At 44.3% G+C, this 26,269-nt stretch overlaps 2 long non-coding RNA genes across 2 annotated transcripts in view; one reads left to right on the top strand and one right to left on the bottom strand.

Annotated features, from left to right (window-relative positions):
* The first annotated feature begins 132 nt into the window (after nt 1-132).
* LOC134481177 (uncharacterized) lies at nt 133-26,008 on the top strand. The gene is made up of 3 exons (XR_010056505.1): nt 133-174; nt 11,973-12,121; nt 22,891-26,008. It is a non-coding gene; the product is annotated as an uncharacterized LOC134481177 (long non-coding RNA).
* Nucleotides 8,394-26,269, bottom strand: part of LOC108352438 (uncharacterized) — a 40,852-nt gene continuing 22,976 nt past the window's right edge. The window contains exons 3-5 of the long non-coding RNA XR_001840664.3: nt 13,506-13,602; nt 9,928-10,060; nt 8,394-8,689 (exon numbers count right to left, since the gene is read on the bottom strand). This is a non-coding gene — a long non-coding RNA (uncharacterized LOC108352438). The remainder of the gene's footprint in view (nt 8,690-9,927; nt 10,061-13,505; nt 13,603-26,269) is intronic.

The raw sequence follows: 26,269 nt of genomic DNA, 5'->3' as shown, positions 1-26,269 counted from the left end.
AAGAGCGGGGCTGAGCACTGAATGCTGCACAACGCAGAGTGTCATTCATACTGCTGATGGGGCGGGACCTCATGCATCATGGAATCCCTTTTCACACCCCCACTTCCTGTTTGTCATCCCCCAAGATCCCTTGAGGCTGTGGGAGGAAAGAGGAAGTAATGGATGGCATCTCAGGTGAGAGTCCAGTGATCCTCCTTTCCCCCCTTTTCCTAGGGGATGTCAACGGCCCAGTTATCATTACCGCACACCTAACTATAACTACTGTTCTATTTCATTGGTTGTCTCTGTTACCAGGCCAGGATAACCACGACTAGAAAAGAAAAGCAGGGGGATTTCTGCCAGTTCCAAGCCAGCCTGGGCTACACAGTGAGAACTTATTTCAAAAAACAAACAAGCACTTTAAAAGTACTACAAAGCAGGGGTTGGGGATTTAGCTCAGTGGTAGAGCGCTTGCCTAGGAAGCGCAAGGCCCTGGGTTCGGTCCCCAGCTCCGAAAAAAAAAAAAAGAAAAAAAAAAGTACTACAAAGCAAACAAAAACAAACAGAAACCAGACTGTGTGGGGATAGACAGTTGGGATCAGGAAACAGAGAAAGCTTGGCTGGCACTGGAGGCTGGATCCCATCCTCTAGGAAGCTGTCCTGAGAGACCTATACCCACCTATGTCCTCCACTTTCTGAAGGTTCCACAAGCTCCCAAAATAGCACCACCCACTGGGACCAAGCATTCAATCACACCAGACTGTAGGGGGAAAGTTCAGACTCAAATCATAACAGAAGGGAGGACTTCGGAGACACAAGTCGAGCTGGCCAGGTAGCTCAGGGAGTACAGGTTCTTGCTGCTAAGACCCATGCTCTCATACATGCAAAGAAAATAGATAGCTAGTTAGATAGATAGATGACAGATAGATAGATCGATAGATAGATAGATAGATAGATAGATAGATAGATAGATACAAACAATAGAACATTTTTTCAAAAGAAACACATTGTATTAGAGAGTCTTTAGTTTGGACTAAGAGAACAACATTCTTGTTCACCCAAGGGACCATCAATGAATTAAGTGCAGGGTGGGGTGGGTGTGAAGATAGCTGAGAAAGTGGGGGAAAGGGCAAGAGCAAAGTGTGTGTGTGTGTGTGCGCGCGCATGTGCACACACACACACACACACACACACACACACACACGCCTGCCTGCCTATCTGTCTGTCTGTCTGTCTACCTGTCTTGTGGGTATTGAGAGATGCAAAGGGTGGGTGGTCATGAAGTGCTAGGATGAGATTGACGAGAACTAATGAGCCTGTGTGGGATGATGACCCTCTGGGGATGCCTCAGCTCTCTCTCTGAGTTCCCGCCCCTGCTCCATAATGCTTAGCTTGGCTTTGCACCCATCAGCGCTAGTGTGGGAGACAGAGGAACATAATGAACACTTCAGATGCCTGGTGCTGAACTATCTAGACTCCTCCATTGTGTTCGAGTGGGCAGATTTCAGGGGGTTTTTTTCTTCCTTTTGTTGCCCTAAGAACAAACAGCTGTTCTCCCTCACAGAAGCAGACAAGACGAGGGCTTAGCTGGGAGAGAGGAGGATTTATTGAATTTGATGAAGGATTTCCTGGCTATGAAAACACAAAGAGAAATATGATCTTTGCAATGGGATGCCTAGAAGGAATTGGAAATCTCATTTCTGCGATGCTAAACAGAGGCAGGGGGAGAAGCGCCGGGAGGGCTGTGGCTTAAATACGCTCCTCCTCAGCAGATACAGGGCACATTGATGGCCGTGACTTGTCACTGTGAAGAAGATGTCTGACAGGAACACCTTAAGGGGAGAAGGGCTACTTTGGCTCGTGGTTTCAGATGGATTTCAGTCCACCATGGTGGAGAGAAGACATGGTGTCAGAAACAGCTTTCTCTATGGTTGTGTAGAACTATAACTGGGTTGATGGTGGTCGTCTCCAGCATTGCTAAGCTTAATCCCTGGTACAGACAAAAATGACTAACGGGGAACAACAGAAGACCAAGCTACAGAGAAAGAGGAAAGCCACAGCTTTAAGCCTTTGGGATGGGAGGGGCCCCAGGACTGGCAATCTGTCAAAGGGATGCTGGCTCAGGTATTGTACAAAGTCCTTGGGTCCTCCCCTTTTCTCCTTGGCTCTGTTTGGCCACATTCCTTATATTTTCCAACCCCCTCTGTCTTTCTTAACAGGATCTCATGTAGCTCAGGCTGGCCTCAAACTCGTTATGTAGCCAAGGATGACCTCCAACTTCTGATCCTCCCGCTTCCCTTGTCCCATGTAGTGGGATTACAAGGGGGTTGTTTCTGGTGTATCCTCCCAGAGCCTCTGTGGTAAGACTCTCTTGCTCGTTGTACAGCTCTGTACTCCTCAAAACAGGTTGGACTAGAGCGGCATCCTCTCATTCTGGGCCTCTCGCCCTCAGCATCTTTTATATCTTTTATCTGTGGTACAGCTGGAGACTGATCCTCTCTAGTTCTGTTGCCTGTCAACTCCAGTTGGGTTGGGTGGATGGGTAACACATTGATGTGCTAGGCTGGCTGGCCAGTGAGCCGCAGCCGTTCTCCCATCTCCACCTCCGCAGTGTTGGGGTTGTAGGCACATGCTGTTCTAGCTGTCTCTTTAAGTAGGTCCCGGCGAGCTGAATTCAGGTCTTTGTGCTTGCACAGAAGATACTTCACGACTAGAGCCATCACCCTTGGCCCCTACATAACTTTTTAAAAAATAAACAGTCTGCTACTGTTATAACTCATCTAGTGAGGGCTTGGTGGATGGTCTTGTAGGCCCCTTTTACCTCAGGTAAGCTGAGATTCTAGATAATGAGCAAGAGTCTGTTGCTTGTTTTTAATGTCAAAAACATCTTCAGTCATTTATACTTTTACATTGTTTTCTCTCAGCATCTTGACCCTGGTAAACAGACGAGGGAAACGTCCCCCGTCTTTATTCTCATTCTGATGAAAAGCTTCTAAGTGCTGCCCAATGTAGAAAAATCACAACCAAAACAACAGCCACGAGAAAACATTTGGGTGTTCATTGTACTGTGCAAAGAACCAAGAACAAATCTGGTTTTGTGGAAGATGAATTGGTCTTTTCTCAATTGGCCCCTCACGGTAGGGAATAGGAGAGGAAGGAAGGAACTCGCTGATGGTCTTCTTTGCAGGGAGGGGCTCAAGTCATGCCCACTGCCAGAAAAGAGGCATAGTGTGGGCACTCAGTTCTGCATGAGTTCTGGCGGAGGTTGCTTGGAGAGCACATGGCTTCTTGAAAAATTAGGACATGAGTGGCTGGGGAGATAGCTTAGTCAGAAAAGTACTCGTCTTGTATGCATGAGGATCTGAGTTCAATCCCCAGGAACCCATGTAGAAAATGAACAAAAACATGTGGCTGGAGATGTACCTCAGTGGCACAGTGATTGTCTAGCATGCACTCCAACAAGTAACGAACTGAGCAGGTCACAAAGGGATCTCTGGGGTTCACTCCCCAGCCTAGTCTACTTGGTGAGCTCTAGTCTGGGGAGAGATCTTGTCTCACAAAAGAAGGTGGATGGCATCTGAGAAACCATAGTAAAAGCTGGACTCTGGTTTCCACATGCAGCTGCTCACAAGTGCATGTTACCTTGGTATACACACACACATACACATACACACATACACACACACATACACACAAACAGACACACAGACACAGCTGCACCCAAGTGCATATTTACCTAGGTACATGTACACACACACACACAGACAGACACACATGCACACAACTGCACACAAGTGCATGTTTACCTAGGCACGCACACGCGCACACACACGCACACACACACATGCGGCTGTACACAAGTGCATGTTTCCCTGGGCACACATACACACATGCACATACATACATACATGTTCATGTTCCCAGACACATGCATGCACACACTCTTTTTTAAAATCAGAACATGGAAAGGTGTTGTGCTAATCATCTTTCTGTCACTATGACAAAAGTATCTGAGTAAAGCAGCTGAAGAAAGGAAGGGGTTTTCCTTTGTCTCCTGGCTTCAGTCTGTCCATGGTCACTTTGTTTCTTTGATGTGGGAGCATACTAAGGAGAATCATAGCAGAACGGCTGTGATAGAGTAAAGCTGTTCATGTTGTGGCACCCGGCCGAGCAAGCAGAGGGAGACTTGAAGATTAATAAGAAAGAAGTCAGTTATGGCCAGTGAGGGGGCTCAGTGGGTGTACATGCTTGCTGCCAATCCTGATGACCCGAGCCACATGGTCAAAGGAGAGAAACTGCCTCCCGAAAGTTGTCCTCTGACCTCTGCATGAAAACCTTGGCATGAACGCAGGAGCGCGCGCGCGCACACACACACACACACACACACACACACACACACACACACACACAGAGAAAGAGAGAGAGAGAGAGAAATATGTTGTAAAATATTTTTTAGAGTCCAGTTGTCATAAAGACTGTCAACTTTTTACCAGAGATTTCTTATATGGTTCAGGACCACCCATCCAGAGGTTGTACTGAATACTGGGAGCTTGTCCTCCCCACAGCAATCATTGGTCAAAAGAATCTCTCACAGACATGGCCACGAGCCAATATGATCTTGGAAACCCTGCAGTTAAGATTCCTTCATATGACCCTAGGCTGGGTCAAGCTGATAGCTGAAACTAATTAGAGCTTGATCAGAAACTGTGCAAGGTTTAGTGCAACAGATCTTACTGAGTCTTATATCCAGAGTCAGGAGGTATGGGTGGGCTTGAGATCGATTGCTTGTTGATGGCAAATTCACAGGTGATGTCCATGTTCATGGTTCAGGGACCACATACACCAGAGAGCATCGGAACTCATGTTTGCTATGTTCCAGGCACTGAGGCTCAGGCAAAGAAAGCCATGGATCTGCCTTTCCTCAGATCACGTCCCTGACAAATTATTCAAATGCTCATCTCTCACCTCATAGCTAATAAGAGAATAAATGCCCTTACTTCTCAGGGCTACTGTGACAAGTACTTGACATTGAGTCAAAGACCTTTGCTGTAGTGGAAGGACACATCCTCAGACCTTTGCGAGTCGCTGAGCCTGCTAATACCTTTAAAACACGCCATTTTATTCATAAAATTTAGTTATGCATAAGTAAAAAAAAATCTAAGTGATCCCTGGTAGCCCCTAATGATTCTTTAAATATGGGATTGGAGCAAATAAAATACGTTCTTGATGGAACATTCATTGAACAATTTCAGAATTGCCTCCCCTTGGACCCTTACTGGGTATTTGGTTCTAGGCAATGATTAAATTTGGTATTTTATACTTGGTTTTATCTAACACTTCTTTTCACACGCTATTTATCTCCATTGCTCATATCTGCAGTTGACTTGAAAATGTGGTTTTCATCCTCCCCATAAAGACACAAAATAAGCTATACAAATGCTATGGAACAGTTGGCATTGAGTAGAGAAAGCAATAAGTCAATGTCAAGACATAGATGCTGGCCCTGGAGAGATGGTCCAGGGAGTAAAATGCTTGCTGAAAGCAGAGAATGGGGATCTGAGTTCAGATACTCTACACACCCATGCAAAGCTGAATAGTGTACTCCCTTGAAGTCCATGGCGGGCTATCCTGGTGTACATTCCAGTGAACAACAAGATAACCTGTCTCTAACAAGACATTGGAGAGAGATTGGCACCTGAGGCTGTCTTCTGACCTCCACACGTGTGCCAAGGTACACAAGCACCTGCATAAAGACAAACACATGCATAAATACACACACATACACACACTCACCACACACACTCACCACACACACAGACAGACACACACACACTCACCACACACACACACACTCACTACACACACATACTCACCACACACACACACTACACACACACTACACACACTCACCACACACACACTCACTACACACACAGACACACACACAGACACACACACTCACCACACACACACACTCACCACACACACACACACTCACTACACACACAGAGACACAGACAGACACACACACTCACCACACACACACAATCACTACACACACAGACACACACACACAGACACACACACTCACCACACACACACTCACCACACACACACACTCACCACACACACAGACACACACACAGACACACACACTCACCACACACACACACTCACTACACACACAGACACACACACTCACCACACACACACACTCACCACACACTACACACACACAGAGACACACACAGACAGACACACACACACTCACCACACACACACACACTCACTACACACACAGACACACACACAGACACACACGTTCACTACACATGCACACACACATACACACACACTCACCACACACACTCACCACACACACAGACACACACACACTCACTACACACACAGACACACACACAGACACACACACACTCACTACACACACACAGACACACACTCACAGACACACACACTCACTACACACACACACACACACTCACTACACACACACAGACACACTCACCACACACACACAGACACACTCACTACACACACACAGACACACACACCACACACACACACTCACCACACAAACAGACACACACACACTCACTACACACACAGACACACACACAGACACACACACACTCACTACACACACACACTCACTACACACACACAGACACACTCACCACACACAGACACACACACAGACACACACACAGACACACACACACAGACACACACACACTTGCTACACACACACAGACACACTCACCCCCCACACAGACACACACACAGACACACACACACAGACACACACACAGACATGCACACACACTCACTACACACACACAGACACACACACTCACTATACACACACAGACACACACACTCACTACACACACAGACACACACACACACACACTACACACACAGACACACACACACTCACTACACACACAGACACACACACAGCCACACACACACACTCACCACACACACAGACACACACACTCACTACACACACAGACACACACACAGACACACAGACACACACACACAGACACACACTACACACACACACTACACACACACACACACACACACACACACACACGAGAACAGAGGGTCTTTGGCAGTGAACGATGTCATTAGCTCTCACATCTGTTAATATGCCAATCTCACGCGCCTGTGCCACCCAGTAGCACAAATCATCCTCCATGTTCCATTCTGGGTAAGTAATGCTTTTTGTCATCCCTTTAAGCTTCTCCTGGGAAAGGCTTTGCTATAGCCTTAGAACCAAGGCAACGGTCCTTGATGTGGCCATGCCCATGTCAAACAATATATGTTCACTCATGTATTTACTATCTCCCTACAGAAAATCACAGACTTGGATCACAAACATGATGCTGCAAGTCCTCTGATGTTCACTATTGACAAACTTGGTCTCATGGGCAAAGATTAATGTACTTTATAAAATTACTCTCAGGCTATATATGTAAGACCTCTTTTGTGTGTGTGTGTGTGTGTGTGTGTATGTGTGTGTGTGTGTGTGTGTGTGTGTATGTGTCATGTGTGTGTTCATGTGTGTGCTGATGTGCCTGTGTGCAGAGTCAGGGGCACACGTATACATAGGTAGAGCAGAGATCAACCTTGAGTACCATTCCTCAGAGTGTCATCCATTCTGGTTTTTAAGAAAAGGTGGCCTTCAGCTAGCTGGTCTGGCTAGGTTTGCAGACCAGTAAGCCCCAGATATTTGCCTGTCTCTGTCTCCCTAGTGCTGGGATTACAATCAGGTACCACCATGCTTTAATGTGGCTTCTTGATGTATTCCGGCTTTCTCAGAATTGAAACATTCCCTCCAGGAGGGACGGTGGAGGCTTATGAGACTCCAGAATTGAATAAACTTTATATGCCTGGGAAAGCTAAAACTCACGAGATTCATCAGGGCTACCCCTAAGATTATAGAAGCAGTAAATAATGAGGAAGGATGGGAACTCATCAGCTGAGCTTCCTAGAAGAGACTGCCCCATCTTAAAGGGTCAAGATGCTCCAGGCTGCAGATTTTGTGAATTGTAACCAGTGCTGGGGCCAGCTATGAGTCATCTTCCTGCCCATAAACAACCCCTCATCCATACCTTGGCTGGTAACCCCAATAAGGTTCTGATTCACCAAATTGCTCTTTGGTGTAACGGTTAACTTGATCTGTCCTGGGTTCCCTATCTGGGATGAGTGTGCACGTGTGTGTTATCTTCCCAGGAAAAGTGACACGCAATTGTCCTAGGGATTATTAACATCAGGGATCAGAAACATCAAGTCCTCGGGCTTCTGCAACGGGCACTTTACAGTGTGAGCTAGATCATCCCAGCATGATATGAACATCTTAGCAACAAGCACCTTCAGTAAACTCTGTGTGCACTATTTGTTTATGAGTTTCAGATACACTTAGCATACACGAGATCTCAGATTGTAGAGAGAGCCATACATAAGATAGTGGAGTACACCCCTGCAGCCTCAGAAATCAGGATGTCGAAGCAGAAGGGTCATGAGTTTGAATCCAACCTGAAGAACATAGATCCCTGCCTCACAGAAAGCCACCAACCAGTAGATCAGAAGAGATTCCTAAGATTTTCTTCAAGCTGAGCAACACATTCCACAATTATCAGCCTTACTTTCATGTGCTGTGAGAGTCTTCATAATTTCCCTGTGGTAGAATGCAGAGGAATCAAAACGATAGACAAGATCTCTCAATTCACTGGAGCACAAAATTTAAATCTGTGCTTGCTAACAATATTTCAATTTCTGGGAAAAATTTAACATGGAGAGACTGAATAATTATATTTCCATCTTTGCTCTGGGAGAAGTCTGTTTATTTATTGCTTTGGCGAAGAATGCTAAAAACCTGGACCTCTCCAGTGTGATATTTACCTTTGTCAAATAAATTTATCGCTTAACATCCTATTGATTTGATCTTATAAAACACTCATTAGCTATTCACTCTACGTCTTAGAGCAAAAGGAATTTAGCCACAGACTTAGACTTTGTGAATAGAAAATTATTTTCTAAGATTAATTTTTATTATTTGTGTTTATTTTTGTCTTGGGGGAGGGGCAGGGTGGGTGGGAATGCAATGCCTACAGAAGCCCTGAGGCTGGAGGTAGAGTTACAGGCTTCTGGAGCTCCTCTAATGTGGGTTCTGGGAACCCAACTCTGGGCCTTTGAAAGAGAGAAGCAAGAGCTCTTGGCCACTGAGCCACCTTTCCAGGCCCCCATCGTGCAGCACATTCTTGAGTAAGAGGAAACAAACATGAAAAAGTACTAATAAATAATAGTCATGTGTGTGTTGGTTTTGCAAAAAACGTCTTCATATCTTTCACCTGCTTTGATTTCGTCCCAGCTCTTGGAGTCAAGAGACGAAGTTTTCTCTGTGAAATGGGGTTTGAATATGAAATGTCCTTCACAGTCTCATGACTTGACAGCTTTCTCCCCAGTTGATAGTGATTCTAAAACATTTAGAAGATAGGACCTAGTATGTGGTTACTGGAGGACCACATTGCTGGGGTTCCTGGCCCACTTCCTGTCCTCACGGGATGAGCCGCTCTCATTTATCTTAATTTACTGCCATCATATTTTGTCCAAACACAAAGGCAAGCGGCCACAGACGAGGCCCTCTGGAACTGTGAGTGAAAATATGTCCCCCCTTTACATTATTTATATCAGGTAACTTGATTCTTAGCAAGGCAAAGCTAGTAGAGCACATTTCCCCATAAATTTGTTTTTAATCATGTTGATGGTATGCAGCTCCTGGGAACGTACTCCTTTTAATGGGAAAAACCTGTTAACTTAAACTTAACCTAAAGGAGATGTATTTTCACACTCTCGGCATTAGACGAAAATAAACGAGACTAAAATGAGTCAAGATCAAAATGCAGAACATTTTACCTTTTGGATGAATCACTTATCATCACACCATTCGTTTCTCAACTCTGTCTTGAGCGTCTGTGACATCATGGTGGTCTTCTCCATCACCAGCTAGAATCTTGAGACCGCACTGGGTGGACATTAAGAAGATAACCTTTGGATCCAGAAAATTTGATCATGAGCATCGTATTGGTCAGTACCCATGTATCTTTGAACCCATTGATTTTGTTCTTCTACCTCCAAAACGCGAGTAATAATGCTAACACTTGATCGGGTTGTGTTAGACAAGAATTAAATGAGATTACAACGACTGAGTATGTCCTGGTTACTTGTCTCTGTGCTCTGATAGCATAACTAGCAAAAGTAACTTACGGAAGAAAAGGTTTATTTTGGCTCACAGTTTGAAGGGGTATAGTCCATCATGGTGGAGGAGACATGGTGGCAGGAGTATGAGGGATCTGGAGGCAGGAAAGAGTGTTGGTGCTCAGCTAGCTTTCTCTCTTCCCTTTTGCCACTTGTATCTATCTATTGCTACTCTTCTTCATTCATATTGCTCTGTGCATTTTATGTTCTGTATTTTGATCATATTTACTCTCCACTTTCCCCAATTCTCTCTGACCAAGAAACCCAATTGTGTCCCGGTTTTCCCTATAAAGTCCAATGTTTTGCAGCCCATATATTCTTGGATGTGTAACCTTCAGCAGGAATCAGACCCTTAAAAACAACTGATTGTCCTCCCAGAATGTATTGATTGCCAATAGCTCATTAGTGAAGGGTGGGTCTTGTGCATGCTGTCCAAACTGTCCTGAATCCACATGTGTAGCTGCCCTGCTCTGTCCAGGAAATTCTGTTTCCTTGTAGTCGTCTACCACCTCTGGCTCCTATAGACTTCCCAGTTCCCACTCTCCCAGCTTCCGTAACATTCCCTGTGCCTTTGGAGGAGGGGGTAAGATATCGATATCTTGGGTAAAGCTGAGCCTCTCACGGGTTCTTTATTATATGTAGCTTCCATGTAAGTTTCAAGTCTCTCCTAAATACAGGGAACAAAATGACCCAGAGATTTGTGAGTGATAGATGCTTGGAAGATGCTGAGAGGGTGGACACACTTGTTTCAGACGCAAAACTGAAGGTGCTCCCAATAAATTCAGTAATAGAAATAGATAATAGTAATTTTAATGACACATGAAAATTGTCTAGGGTTGGGGAGATACATGCTTGTCACTCAAACCTAAGGACTTCAGCTCCTGAGCACTTGTGTGAAATCGAGATGTGGTGGCACTTGTCTGTGACTCCAGACCTGGAATGGGCAGAGATAGGCAGATCTGTGGAGTTTGGTGGCCAGTAGTCCAGTCAAGTAACAGTGAGCTATTGGTTCGGTGGGAGACCTGTCCCAAAAATAGTTGGAGAAATAGAAAGGGGGATACCTGAAGTCAATCTCTAGCCTTTCCACATACATGCACAGGCATGTATCCCTAGTACATGTGTTGCACACAACACACATGCTAAGTAAATAAATCAATAACCTATGGAAAATAGTAATGAGCAAAGTATTAATGGTTTAACTATTTAAAAATTACATGTATTTATTTTCTCTTCCTCTCTGCATGCGTGTGTGTGTGTGTGTGTGTGTGTGTGTGTGTGTGTGTGTGTGTGTATGTGTGTGTTTCCTCCTTGGGAAACACTGAGTCTTCCTACTCCCATATATAAGATGAAATGCTGGCATGTTTCATATTATGCATGTGTTAAGAAGGTAACCACAGTTGCTGAGTGCTAATGACACATTGGCTCTGTCATAACACCATGACCCCATTTCCCAGCCCTTATCCCTGTCCCCCAGCTCTTGTTTTCACTCTTCTGCCTCCTATTATGTCCCATGAGTCTTGGAGGGGCTGATATAGATGCCCAGTTTTGGTCAGTTTCATATCCACAATTAATTTAACCAGATTCCTGCCCTTTCTCTGGTCCCTGAAACACTCTTTTCAAACCTATCCAAATAGACAGTATAACAACTCAGAGTTTATTATCTGCTGGGGTTGCTCCCCCGTCAGCGGTTTGCTTCTTTTTAGGAAGATCAAGAAGGAAGAGTGATGAATCTAGATGAAGAACAGCTCTAAGAGGTTTGGATACCCATGGATCCATGCTGCTGGCAGAGTAGGGCCAGTGGCATTGCAGCCTTTAAGAGTTCCTTTGTGCATGCTGCAGTGCAGTCCTAACAGTAAGTATGCAGAAGCACACATGTAAACATACTCATTACAGCCAGAAAGACTGTGGGCAAAGGTTGACTTAGGGAAAGGCTGGGAGGATTTCCCAAACTGGCTAGCACAAATACGTTCTCAGTGGATGGTGTATTGAGCATATCTGATAGTCTTCTGTATTATTTAAAGGAATATTTTAATGTATTGTAGCTTAATTTAGTTACACAAGGTTAATATCCTTACCTCTTTTAATAAAAGAAAAGTCTTGGGCACAGAGATCTTAATAACAGAACTGACTAAAGGTGAATGATAGGAAGCGACTAAGTTTGCATGTCTAGTTAAAATTTTTACAGCGTTTCCTGAAGCCTAGGCTAGCCTCAAAGTCACTGAATAGCTAAGAATGGCCCTTGAACTGATCTTTCTGCCTCCACCCCCCCCCCCGAGTATGAGATTGCAGGCATGTACTACTATGCCTGGTTTCCTCAGTACTAAGGATTGAACCCAGAGGTTCCTGCATGCCAGGTAAGCAATCTATCAACTGAGTTATATCCCCAGTGTAACATCTCATCTGTATCTAGACAATTTTAAGCCAAGGGTTCTTTTTCACATACCTGGCACAAATTGAGGAGTTTAATAATTAGGCCCAGGAGGCCAGTTCTTCATCATCCGCCTCACCATCTCCTGTCTCTGCCCTTCGGTTTTCTCAACTATGCTATGAACACCAACTTTGAATTTAGGTTGGAGAGGAAGAGCACTTTCCTCAAATGCTGTCTTTAAAAAGCTAAAATGTTTCTGACAGAGAATTGGAGACAGGGAGTGGGATTGGAGATCACTGAGCCCTGGCAACTCAACGACTTGATTCTACTGTGGAGCTCCTGGAATGCTGGTGAATACAGCTTAAGAACCACTGAACTAGATGCAAGTCCTTTCCAGTTCTACCATTTTTTAAATAGACAAGTGGAGAGAGAGAAAAGAGTGTGTGTGTGTGTGTGTGTGTGTGTGTGTGTGTGTGTGTGTACATAGCATAAAGTAACATGATAGAATGGAGAGAGAAATACAGAGAGATCCTGGATCCTTCAAGTATTGGGAGGGACTTGAAGTAAAGTACTTTTATATCTGGATCATCTGTCTCTGTCTCTCTGTCTCTCTGTCTGTCTCTGTCTCTCTGTCTCTCTGTCTCTGTCTCTCTCTCTCTCTGTCTCTCTCTGTCTCTGTCTCTGTCTCTCTCTCTCTCTCTCTCTCTCTCTCTCTCTCTGTATATGTACAAATGTGCCTCTGAGTGCACATATATGCATGTGTATATATAAAAGCCAGAGGTCATCTTGGATTTCTTTCTTGATTGCTCTCCAGCTTATTTTGTGGGAGCGGGGAGGAGCAGAGTCTCTCACTGAGTTGGGGACTTACCAAGTTGGCTTAACTGGCTAGCCAGTGCATTGCAGGCTCCATCCATCTGTCTCTGTCTCCCCAGCAATGAGATTACAAGGTTCTGAGTATTGAACTCCTGTTGAGTGACAGACACTTTATCAGCTGAACAATTGCCCCATCCCCTCATCTTTCACATTCTCTTAGAACACTGTCACGGTCCTCTTTATGAGTTCAGAATAAATTTCAGGGAAACTCTTGAAGTACTGACGTGGCAAAGAGTAAAGGAGATTAGATTAAATAAGGGGCAATGAGACTATTAAGTTGGTCTAAAAAATTGGACCCATTTTAAGAGCTGTAAGCAACTGGTAAATTAAAAAAAATATTTTTTCATTTTAATTCTTAAAAGAAATCCATATTGGGTTGTCCTCATAAACTGCAATTATTTTTAAATAGCACTAATGAATAATTTAAAGACCCACTGGGTTAGGCAATTAGTTTTAAGTGTGGATTAATTGCTTTCTTTATAATATTCCATATTCTGTTTCTGGCATAATACAGACAGATATTTCGTCCTCTTTAAAAATATTTTATGTTTTCTAAAGTGCTCTGATAGGTATGAGCAGATGCTGCTATCATAAAACCTGATGGCATTGCCATCTTCCCTGTGTTTGGGCAACTAAGAAAACCACGGGATTCTCTCCGCTCTCTTTCAACATTAGTAGGCAGGGTGTATGGTACAGTTTAGATCCAAAATATCTGTGAGGATTTATGTGTGGTAGAATTACTTCTCAAGGTAACAGTGTTCTGAGGCAGAGCTTTGGGGAATGGATCAGATCTTAAGCGTTTCAGCTTCATGAGAAGTTAATCCACTAATAGAATCATAGCTTCTCTTTTTCCTCCTCCTTCCCTTTCTTCTCCTCTTTTTCTTCCTCCTCTCTCTTACTCCATTTCTTCTTCATCCTCTACCTCCTCTATTTTCTTTTCATTTCTAGCCAAATCCTGAGGCTTTCTAGCCTTTAGACTCCAACCCCAGCCATCCCCAATTCTTAGGACATTGAATTGGATTGGGCTACATAATACATAATAATACATACATAATACATAATTACAAATAACTCAAGATACATAGCTTTCAGATGAGTTGTTATGGGACTTTATAATTCCCATAATCATGTGACCCAGTTTCCCTAAGAAATCGCATGTAAATTTCCTACGGAGTCACTTGGAGGACCTCGGGATACACTGCATTCATTCATTCTTCTGTTCTTCACTGTGACAAAATACTTGACTAAAGCTGCCTAATGAAAGAAGGGTTTATTTCATGACTGGGAGAGGTCAGTCCATGATGGCAAGAAAGGGACAGCAGCTACAGCCAAGTGATCCGTGGTGGGGAAAATTAAAGCACCTGGTCTAAAGGAGAGAACTCTGAGCAGGAACAAAGCCAGATTTACAAAACTCTCCAAGGTGCACTCTCCTGTGACCCACCCAGATGTGACAGCCATGCCTTCCACTCCAAAGCCTGGGAACAAATGTTTAAGTGCAAGGGTCTGGGGGTTTGGTGTTTCATACTTAAAGCATAGCATACGTCTTAGATGCGAGCTTCTCCTCACTTACCTGGCTATCTCTACATCTCCACCAGTTCTCTGTTCTTGCCTTAACAACGTATCTTTGAATGATGTAGCCTCTTTAACCTCCTCATAACTGTTTTGAAAATTATACAGGAGTTGGGGAAAATGGCTTAGCAGTTATAAGCACATCCTATTCTTGCTACATCACCCGAATTAGATTTCTCTCATGGGTACTGTCCTGCGTAGCTTCACACAAGAGTCTTCTGAAAGGATCTCAACCGAGCAAATGCCCAGAGCAGGTTGGCTTGTGACAAGGTCTGTTAAGGATTATCTTGATTGATAATTGATGTAGAAGCACCCTTCCCACTGCGGGCAGCATCATCCCTAGGCAGGTTGACTTGCACTGTATAAGAAAGCTAGCTAACATGTTCTAGAAAGCCAGAACGCGAGCCAGGAAGTAGCCTTCACTATGGCATCTACTCCAGTTCCCACCTTGACTTCCCTAGGTAAAGGATTTGACCCAGAAGTGCAGGTCAATTATCATCATAGCAACAGGCATGCTAACTAGAATAGGTACTCACAAGTTACCTAACGTGTTATTTCTACTTTTGTTTTAATGATTCTGGCTATCTTAGTACGGTCTTCAACAGCCAATAGCATTTTTCTTTAAATTGTATTTCAAACATTGTAGAATGATGGGGGTTGAAATTTCTGTGTTCTGTCCTTGGTCCTGACCTGGAGTTGCTTATAGTTGGGGCAAAAGGAAGTGGATACATTTTAGTCAATTGTTAGGATCAGTCTTACTATTTTTGTTTCCCAAGGACATCATGGCATGACATTTTTTTTAATGCCATGATGTAGTCTATATACATCGAACTCTTCCTTACATGTTAAAAAATTATGCAAACTCAAAAGTAAGTCAAGGACTCAAGGAGTGTAGACCTTCAGCATCCCATGTAGGCCCAGATCTATTCAATATGGGGAATACATTTTGTTAGTAGTCATTCAAAATTTCTATTATGTTGTGTTAGTTACTTTTTTCATCCCTGCAACAAAATATCTGATAAAAGTAAATTAAGCAAGGAAGGTTATATTTGTGTTCATGCTGTGAGAAGGGAGAGAGATCACTATGGTGAGGAAGTCATGGTAGGGAGGACCGATGGAGCTGGCCATACTACATCTGCAGTCAGGAAACAGAGTGGACAAAAGAAGTAGGGTCAGGTCACAAAAACTCCTTCAGTGACTCATTTCCTCTAGGAGAGATTTAGACTCCTCCTAACACACTGGTTTTCAACCTATGGGTTGGGACCCCTGTGTTGGTCGAATGACCTGTTCACAGGGCCTGCATATCAGATATACTGCCCATCAGATATTTATGTTACGATTCATAACAGTAGCAAAGTTACAGTTATGAAGTAGCAATGAGATAATTTTGAGGTTGGGGGGTGTTTACCATAACATGAGGCACTGAACTAAAATATTGTAGCATTGGGAAGGTTGAGAACCACTGTCCAAAAGCTTCCACACTCTTCTGAAACAGTGCCACCGGCTAGGGGCCAAGTGTTCAAAGGCACAAACCTGCAGGGAACACTTCAAATTCTAACCACAACAAATGCGAGGTTACGATTAACTTGGAGATTTTGCCCAACAGATATGCAAATAATTTCTGTCTCATAGAACAGATAAGTCCCCAAATGATGGTTTGATGCTCCATAGAACTTTAAAAGATTTTTTAAAAATCTAGCTTAAAAAAAATCTTATCCTAATATTTTTTGAAAGCTGATTTTTAAATACCCAGCTCTTCAGATATTCTTTGAACTAATCTTAACATGTCATTAATGAATAAATTGAATAAGATCTTTGACACATGTTCGTTTTATATTTACACGGGAGTCAAGATATTATCATTTTGAAAATTATGATTTCTGTAGGCTTCTGTACCGCAATGCCCAAGTGGTTGAACCTGACAGATTCAGTTAAACTACATTGCTTGAAAAAAGCATATGGGGCTGGGGAGAGATGGCTCAGTTGGTAAAGTGTTTTCTATGTAGGCACAAGTTTCATCTCCAAAGTCAGCATTTAAAAAGTCAATTGTGTGTACTTGCAATTCCAGCCTAAGGGAGGGAGAGACAGCCAAATCCCTGAGGTTTCCTGGCCAGCAAGCATAGTCTACTTGTTGAGCCCCAGGTACAGTGAGAGAGTCTGACTCAGAAAACAAAGTGGATGACTCTTGGGTGATCGTCTGAGATATGAGAGACATCCATGCTCAGGTGGGTGAGACAGATGTTTCATTTTGCCAGCCTGTTTAATTGCTTATATGAGTGAGTATTTGTAAGCAAGAATCAATTAAGAGCTTCTTGGAAGAAGATACCTTTGAGATCCGACCAAGAGAACCTTTCAGTTTGTTTACAGAGTTGTTGTTATTATACTGGGAATTAGTCCAGGACCTCATGCATGCTGGAGAAGTGCTCTATCAGTGAGTATGCCCTAGCCCCTCACTGGGGGATTCTAGGCAGGGGCTCTACCACTGAGCCACGCCCCCAGCCCCTCACTGGGGGATTCTAGGCAGGTGCTCTACCACTGAGCCACGCCCCTAGCCCCTCCCTGGGGGATTCTAAGCAGGGGCTCTACCACTGAGCCACGCCCCCAGCCCCTCACTCGGGATTCTAGGCAGGTGCTCTACCACTGAGCCACGCCCCCAGCCCCTCACTGGGGGATTCTAGGTAGGGGCTCTACCACTGAGCCACGCCCCCAGCCCCTCACTGGGGATTCTAGGCAGGTGCTCTACCACTGAGCCACGCCCCCAGCCCCTCACTGGGGGATTCTAGGCAGGTGCTCTACCACTGAGCCACGCCCCCAGCCCCTCACTGGGGGATTCTAGGCAGGGGCTCCCACTACTGAGCCATGCCCCCAACCCTTCACTGGGGGATTCCAGGGAGGGGTTCTACCATGGAGTCATACCCTAAGCCCCTCACTGAAGGATTATAGGTAGGTGCTTTATCACTGAACTACATTATTTAGAGGGGCTTTTTATAGTCTGATTTTGTTTCATTTTGTTTTGGAGGCAGTTGCACTCTGTAATCCTGGCCATCTCAGAACTCAGTAGTAGCCCAGGCTGGCCTTGTACCATCTTCCTGCCTCTAGTTTCCTGATTTCTAAATTATGTGTGTATATTAACATGCCTAGGTATTTTGTGTTTTTTTTTTGTTTGTTTGTTTTTGTTTTTTTTTTTAATCTTATTTGCTTGAGTCAGGGTTTCCATCTCTAGCCTGCGTTCATCTAAAATTCACTATGAAGTCAGGGCTGGTATCAATGACATAGCAATCCTCCTGCCTCAATCTCTCAAGTTCTGACATTACAGATGTGAGTCACCCAATCAATTGATTTTTGACATGAGGATGACAATATGTAATGTGTTCTCCTAAAATTTTACATTTATTTATTGTATATATTCATGCATATGTGGGCAGGGGGACACCCACCAGAAGATGTGTGTGGAGGTCAAAGGACAACTTGTGGGCATCAGTTGTGAGGTGGGTCTTAGGGATCAAACTCAGGCTGCCAGTGTTGATGGAAAGCACCTTCACCCTCCAGGCTCTCTTGCCAGTACACAGAATCCGTTCAACAAATGCTACAACAACTGATTATCATAACCAAGAGAATGAGTCTTAATTCCTTTCCTGCAACATGTACAGAACTAGATCCTAGAAACTAAATCTTAAAACCAAGCTAAAAACTTCTGGGAGAAAAACAGGAAAAGACGTTTGTCATCCTGAGTGAAACATAGTATCAAACCACAATCCTTAAAAGATTAAAAAAAAAAATAAAGATGAATTGTGCTCTCTCAGAAGCAAAAACCTTTGCCTTCAGAAGAGAATATTCAAAGGATGAAAATACCAACCACAGAACAGCATAAAACACTCCCGAAACATATATCTGTAACGAAGTCTTGCCTCCAGGATACATACCCCTAAAGACCTAACCAGAGAGAAAACAAAATGCTCAATTAAAAAATGGCAAGAGGTAGAGGCCCAGGGAAATGGCATAGTTGGTAAATTTTTTTTGTCATGCGAGCGTGAGGACAAAAGTTTGATTCCTTAGAACCCCCATAAGAAAGCACCAATTATAATCCCAGCACTAGGGGGCTGGGCACCAGTGTATCCCTGAGATCTCTGGCTAACCAGACTAGCCCAATAAGTGACCTCTGAGCCAGTGAGAGAACATGTGTCAAAAAACAGGCAAGCAGGGGCTGGAGAGATGGTGGCTTGGTGGCTAAAACACTGGGTCTTATTCTAGAGGACCCGGGTTCAATTCTTGGTACCCGCATGGTAGCTCACAACTGTCTGTAACCTCAGTTCCAGGGCATCTCACACCCTCATACAGATGTGCAGGCAGGCAAAACACCAAAGGACATGAAAATAGAAATACAAAAAAAGTATTTTAAAAATCACACAAGCAAACGAAATTAAGATGGAGACCAATTGAAGAGTAGCACCCAAGGCTTTCCTCTGACCTCTATGTGCAAGTGTACATACACATACATGCACCTGCACACGCTTGTGTACCTTCACACATGTAAAAGCACAGACACAAATACACTCAATGATAAGAAAGACGTTGGCAAACGTTTTGTTAAAGGACATGTACGGTGGGTGAATAGGCAATAGTTATTGGCAAGTTTAATCTCAGTTGTCAATAAGCTTGAATCTGGGATTAACGAAGAGACATGTTTCTGAGTGTGTCTCTTAAGAGTGTTCCCCAGGAAGGTAACAGAAGTGGGAAGATCTGCCCCACAGTGGGAAGCAGCTTCTAAAGCAGCGGTCCTCAGCCTTCCTAACACTGAGACCCTTTAATATAGTCCCTCATGTTGTGGAGAGCCCCAACCATAGAATTACTTTGTTTCTGCTTTATAGCTACAATTCTGCTATAGTTATAAATTGTAATGTAAATATTCTTGGAGATTTGCCAAAGAAGTTGTGACCCGCAGGTCGAGATCTAGAGACTATCTAGATACCAGAAGATTGAGGGAATGTGTGACCGTTTGTTCCCTGTTTGCTTACCTTCCAGTATCTACTCTGATGCTGCCTCTGCTGACAGCCTTCCCTGACACCAGAAGCCAGCTTCATTCATTAGTCTTTCGATGTTTATTGTGGCTCTCTAGGCGTCCTTCAGGCCTTCAGCACGAGGTTGAGATCCCTGCGGTATCTAGCCTTAGGGAATGAGCAGCTACTGGCTTCTCAGCTTCTTAGCATGCGGACAGCCACTGTTGGGTTTCCTAGCCCGTATTGTGTGGGTTAGTCTAATAAACCCCCATATACGTGTGCGTGTGTATGTGTGTATTGTATGAATGTGTGTATGGATGCATGGATGTATGTTCTGTTCCTATAGAGAAATCTACCTAATGAAATAATTCATGCTAATTAAAAACATTGTATAGTCCTTGCCTAGAATCCCCCAGCGAGGGGCTGGGGGCATGGCTCAGTGGTAGAGCACCTGCCTAGAATCCCCCAGTGAGGGGCTGGGGGCGTGGCTCAGTGGTAGAGCCCCTGCCTAGAATCCTCCAGTGAGGGGCTGGGGGCGTGGCTCAGTGGTAGAGCCCCTGCCTAGAATCCCCCAGAGAGGGGCTGGGGGCGTGGCTCAGTGGTAGAGCCCCTGCCTAGAATCCCCCAGTGAGGAGCTGGGGCGTGGCTCAGTGGTAGAGCACCTGCCTAGAATATCCCAGTGAGGGGCTGGGGGCGTGGTTCAGTGGTAGAGCCCTTGCCTAGAATCCTCCAGTGAGGGGCTGGGGGCGTGGCTCAGTGGTAGAGCCCTTGCCTAGAATCCTCCAGTGAGGGGCTGGGGGCGTGGCTCAGTGGTAGAGCCCCTGCCTAGAATCCTCCAGTGAGGGGCTAGGGGTGTTGTTCAATGGTGGAGCACTTACCTATAACCCCCCAGTGACGTGCAAAAGGTGTGAGTTGGCCATTCAGCAATTGCCTAGAGTCTTTCTATAAGAGGTTAGGGACATGCATGACTCAATGGTAGAATCACCCAAAAGGCACGGGGGTTGTGGCTTGGTGGTAAAGTGCTTGTGTAACTTCCAGGATGGCCCTGGTTTCTGTAGCCAGTACTGCCAAAGGGCTCTATGATTTGTCTTCACCAACACCTAGGCGCTGTGAGTCCTTTGTCTTTTTCCTTTTGTCTTGCTATGTCTCTGAATTAATTCAACATGGTTGTAGGAATTGCATGGGAAAACATTTAGTCGAGTCAGAAGCGGCGTTCAGGCTGTTCTCATTCAAGTTCCTATAGCTGACATGTTATTAGTTTAAATATTTCAAAACCCGAACACTTCCTGGGAATGCCCTGGAGATGGTCCTTTCGTTTCCTATCTATGATACAACCTTATGCTTGGAGCAAACAGCCATCCAACCCTCATAAATAGCTCATACCACTCTAATATGGAATTTCTTTCTCTATTCTGAGATTATCGATCACCGTAATAAATGAGCCACTGTCACTCAACTTCATAATAGAATAGGTTTCTGCTTTGTTCTCATGTTTGCCTGGAGGTCCTATAGGCTGGGATTTGTCTCCAACAGGAAGGTCAGTGTTATGGTTTCATTGAAAAGATTGGACAGAAGAGGAGAAAAATAAATAGATTTCTTCTACTTGTTGCTGGGTTCTGCTTGCCAAGAGATAGCTTAATCAGAGAATAGAATAAGAACAAGATTATTATCTGTAGAAAAGTGTACAGAACCTTCCATAATAATCATATTAAACAAATAAACCATGATATAAGATGGGCATTGCATGCTTTCTTTCATGTGTTGATATATATTCATATAGGTAGATAAGTAAGTACATAAGAAGTAGAACGGGGACCATTTGGAATGAGGAGGTTAAGGTAGAGAAGGTAGGGGAACTGAAGGGGCATAGGAATGTAATAATCACTACCACAAACTTGATTGTGTCTAGAATCAGCTAGAAGACGCATCTCTGGGCTTGTCTATGAAAGTGTTTATCGAAAGGTTTAATTGAGCAGAGAAGACGGTGCCAGGTCTGGCATGGCTGTGTAAAGGGGCAATGCGACACAGTTCCTGCCCCTAGAGCATCGCCAGGGCGTCGATCCCCACTTAGGCTGTTGCCCTGATCTGTGGTCTCTTCTGTTTTACTTTTAATCTCTCTGGGGAATACACTTCTCCAATTATGTAGAGCTAACCACTCCTTAATAAATGAAAGAGATGCGGTTCTCAGGAATGAGGAATGGAGGTGGTCATGAGGCTGTGGAGGATGAGGAACGGACCTTCTGCTTGGCTGTTTGGGCCATGGGAAAGGATCTAGACACCATAACCACAGAAGCCATAAAAACCTACACGGTCCTTTGTAGAAATTGCTCACTATGAGACTTGGCCTTAAACTTGGAACTACATGAGGAGATTCACGTACCCTCCAGTCCAAGGTGAACGTGGGGACATCAAGGATAGAGCGTTAAAGAGGTCTGAGGAAGAAAAGGCAAGGGCCAGCAAAGAAGGAAGAATCCATAGAAAACAAGCAAATGCTAGCTGGGTTTATCTTATAGGAGGAAGGCTATACGATCTAGAAAGAAACAGAGTTACAAGGAGAGTACACGAGGCCAAGGAATTGCCAGGACAGGAAACAAAGATTAGTACGATCTAGAAAGAAACAGTTACAAGGAGAGTACACGAGGCCAAGGAATTGCTAGGACAGGAAACAAAGATTAGAGAATTAAAAGATGGTGTGTAAGCATACAAGGAGCGAGTACTTTGTTCTCCTGCTTTACTTGTATACATTTTAAGACTTTGTAACAAATCATTTTAACCTTAGTGGTCTGTTACCTTTCTGTTCTCACATGAAAACAGTTACTAAAGACTGCTGTCTGCTGTACCAGGAATCCGCAAGAGCTGTGCCCAGGTACCCCTGAAGAACAGGCTGTGTCAAAACTGTAAGGAAACGTGCTTTTGCTTTGTGTTCGGTTTCTGTTTTAAGGAAGCAGGGGTTGGAACTAATGATCCAGGATCCATAAATTTTATGTAAATTTAAGGATTTCTAAAAAAAAAAAAGAAAACCCATTATTAACAGTGTTCAAAGCCTCGACGATGTACTTTTACTAGATAAAAGACTGGGTTCAGGCTGTCTGCTGGGGAGAAGGAAAAAGAAAGAAGAGAAGGAAGGGAAAAGAGTAGGAAGAAGGAGGAATGATGAGGATCCTTGGGAAAAGAGAGAGCGCTTTAACTGACAGCTTGCACCCATTAATGACTCTGAGTCATTATTGAATCAGCAGAGCTATGATTTCCCCTTGGATCTTGGCAAACACCCATCCTGACTGTGGGCAGCGCCTTCCCATGGGCTGTGGACTCAACTGAATGGTAAAAGAGAAATGGAGTTGAGCACCAGCGTCCATCGCTCCCTGCTTCCTGACTGTGGATGCAGTGTGACCAGCTGCCTCCTGTCCCTACACCGCATCTTCCCTGACACAATTGTATCCTTAAACTGTGAGCCGAAAGGAACCCTTCCTTCCTTACGCTTGTGTCAGATGTGTTGCCTCAGCCACAAGGAAAATAACCAATATGGCTCCCAAGACCTGCTTTATATATAAAAACTGAAAACTAATTTTTTTCATGTGTATATGCATGTGTTCCATATACATGTTTATGGATTAGCATCTGTTCATGTGGAAGCCAGAGGCTGACATCAATGTCTTTCTCAGCTGTGCTCCGTTTTCTTTCCTGGGGCAGGGTCTCTTGGCGGGACCTGAAGCTTGTCAATCCTTCACTGTCTAGCTGGCCCGCTTGCCTGGGTATCCTTGGTCCCTACCTCACGAATGCTAAGATTGTAGACATCCTTCACACTTTCTCATGTTTTACATTGGAGCTGGAGATCCAAACGCTGGTTCTCATGCTTGCCAGGCAAGCACTTGGTCCAGTGAACCTACTACCTGGCTCCTGAAAATTAAATTATTTAAATGAAGCAACTCCCATTGGATTCAAATAGAAACCATTTGGCTTAAGGGCTTACCTGGCCCATTTGGGTAGACTGTTTCTGTAGTTAACTCGGACCCTTGCTGCTCTGTAAGTTAATTTCCCGCAGGTTTGGTCCCTGAGTTTTTTCGTAAAATTGGCATCTTGAGTCTTGTGCATTGGGCATGCTGACGGAGTGGCAGTTTGCAAAGTCTTTTAATACACGGCCTTCACTAAGTGCCCATTCGTTATCCAGTGTGACCTATTCAATCTTACAGAGAAGGTAAGCAGGTACCAGAGAGGCCAGCGAACCTGTCACAGGGACATTGAGGATGTCACAAAGAAGACTGTGTAGTGCTCAGAGCACCAAATGCTAAGGACCTCCAGCCAGTTGTCTGTCTTGGGAGCTCCCTTGTCTCGGGACCAAAATACCCTTTGATGCAGCACAATGCAGCCACAGCTGCTCAAAATATTCCCTATTCTGGCAACAAATAACTCACGATGTCATTACCTGTCTGATGCCTTTTGAAGCGTCACCGCTCCCGAGAGTGCTCTGTCACCGGGATGACAGCCCCTCATGTTGTACAGTTCCCAGAAGGTGACATTTGGCTTTTGTGCTTTAAAAGGCCCAAGACAGATCATAGAAAGTGCCGGTACATTCCAGAAAGCAGAAGGCTCACTTTAGAGCATCCAGTGGATGAAGAGGGGGAAACATCTGATAATATCTATTTATTCTGTCCATCAAAATTTGTCTCAGTTGTGGTTCAGTTAAGAAAAAGTTCTATAAGGACTGGAGAAACTGGTCAGTCAGTAAAATGCTTGCCGTTAAGCAGGAAGACGTAGGTTCAACACCGAGACCCACATTTAAAACAAAGCAAAGAGCTGGGCATAGTGGTATGCGCTTATAATCCCAGTGCTGGGGAGGGTGGTTCCAGGTCAGACTGAGTGACCCCAACATTAAAAACAAGGCAGAGTCCAGTCATGCACAGCTATGCCTGGCCCCAGCTTGACTGAATCTTGTCTTTCTTTCCAATAGAGAAACCACTCAGCCTTTTCTATCAAGACCTCGATCACGAGGACTTTTACGTTCTGAAGGCTGTGCAATCTGTTGCAGTTACGTACTTGATTTGGCCTTTCAGCCCTAAACAGATGCAGAGCTGAAGAGAGAAGTTTGCCTTGCTCCAGTACAACCAAGACTGGCATCGGGCCAGACTGGGCACATGAGGTGTTGGATTAGTTCCTTTTTGAGGGATCGGGACCAAAGTAAATGGTGGGCTATGTGTGACGTTCAGTTGGTGGTGTGTTTGCCTAGCATGCCTGGATCTCTGGGTTTCATCTCTAGTACCATATAAAACCAGGTATAGACTCATGCATCCCTGTAATCCCAGTAATGGGGAAGCAGAAACGGGTAGATGGATTCCTAGGGTTTGCTGGCCAGCCAGTTCACCCTGCTCGGTGAGTTTCAGGCAATGAGAGAACCTGTCTAAAATAAACAAGTTGAACTGCCCTTGAGGATGACCCCTGAGGTTGTACACACACACACCCCACCTGATTGAGAGGGTCTCAATATTACAAGCTGTACCTCTTGCTTTTACATATAAGACGGGAGATCTAAGTTTAATGGTCATCTACATCTCCCTAGCTGTGTGAACTTGGAAGTGACACCTAGTCTCTTTGAGCGTCGGGAGCTTCCACTTTGAGTAGCAACATGAATTCTGCCCGCCAAAGATTTCCGTAAAGATTAAACAGGAGCGGTATCAAAGCTCCGTGGTAAGCCCCACTTTTTAATGTATAAATACATAGCAAAGTGCTTTTCTTTTAATATGAACCGAATTCTCAAAGAGATTAAACCTGAAGGGGATTTAATCCTTCCAGCAGTGGGCACTGTTCTTGAAGTTGTAATCCACCATGGAATCAGGGGGATCATTTAGACATTGCCAGAGTCTCAAAGGTCTGAGAATAGATTTTCAGATGTCTCCAAGGCCAGAATTTTAATAAAATGTACATTGAGTGTAAATTATATTACTTGCATGAAAATTTGCTTTCTGGTACAGAGATGGCTTGTAAGATGAGCGCCAAGAAGGGCTATATTATTTTCAGTCTGATCGATGTTCTCCTGTGCATTTCTGAGAAGAGGGTAGATAAGATGAGGTCACGCCCACTCATCCCCAGTGAATCTTAGAAAGTCTATTCAATAAAGTGTTGCGGGAGGTACATGCGCAGCTGGAACCAGGATCCAGTATTGTACTGAAGGGTTCGAGCATTCATATTCTCTGATTGT

The sequence above is a fragment of the Rattus norvegicus genome, chromosome 12 (assembly GCF_036323735.1).
Source record: "Rattus norvegicus strain BN/NHsdMcwi chromosome 12, GRCr8, whole genome shotgun sequence".
NCBI lineage: Eukaryota > Metazoa > Chordata > Mammalia > Rodentia > Muridae > Rattus > Rattus norvegicus.
Note: the sequence above shows the minus strand (reverse complement) of the source record. Positions and strands in the feature narration are given on the sequence as shown.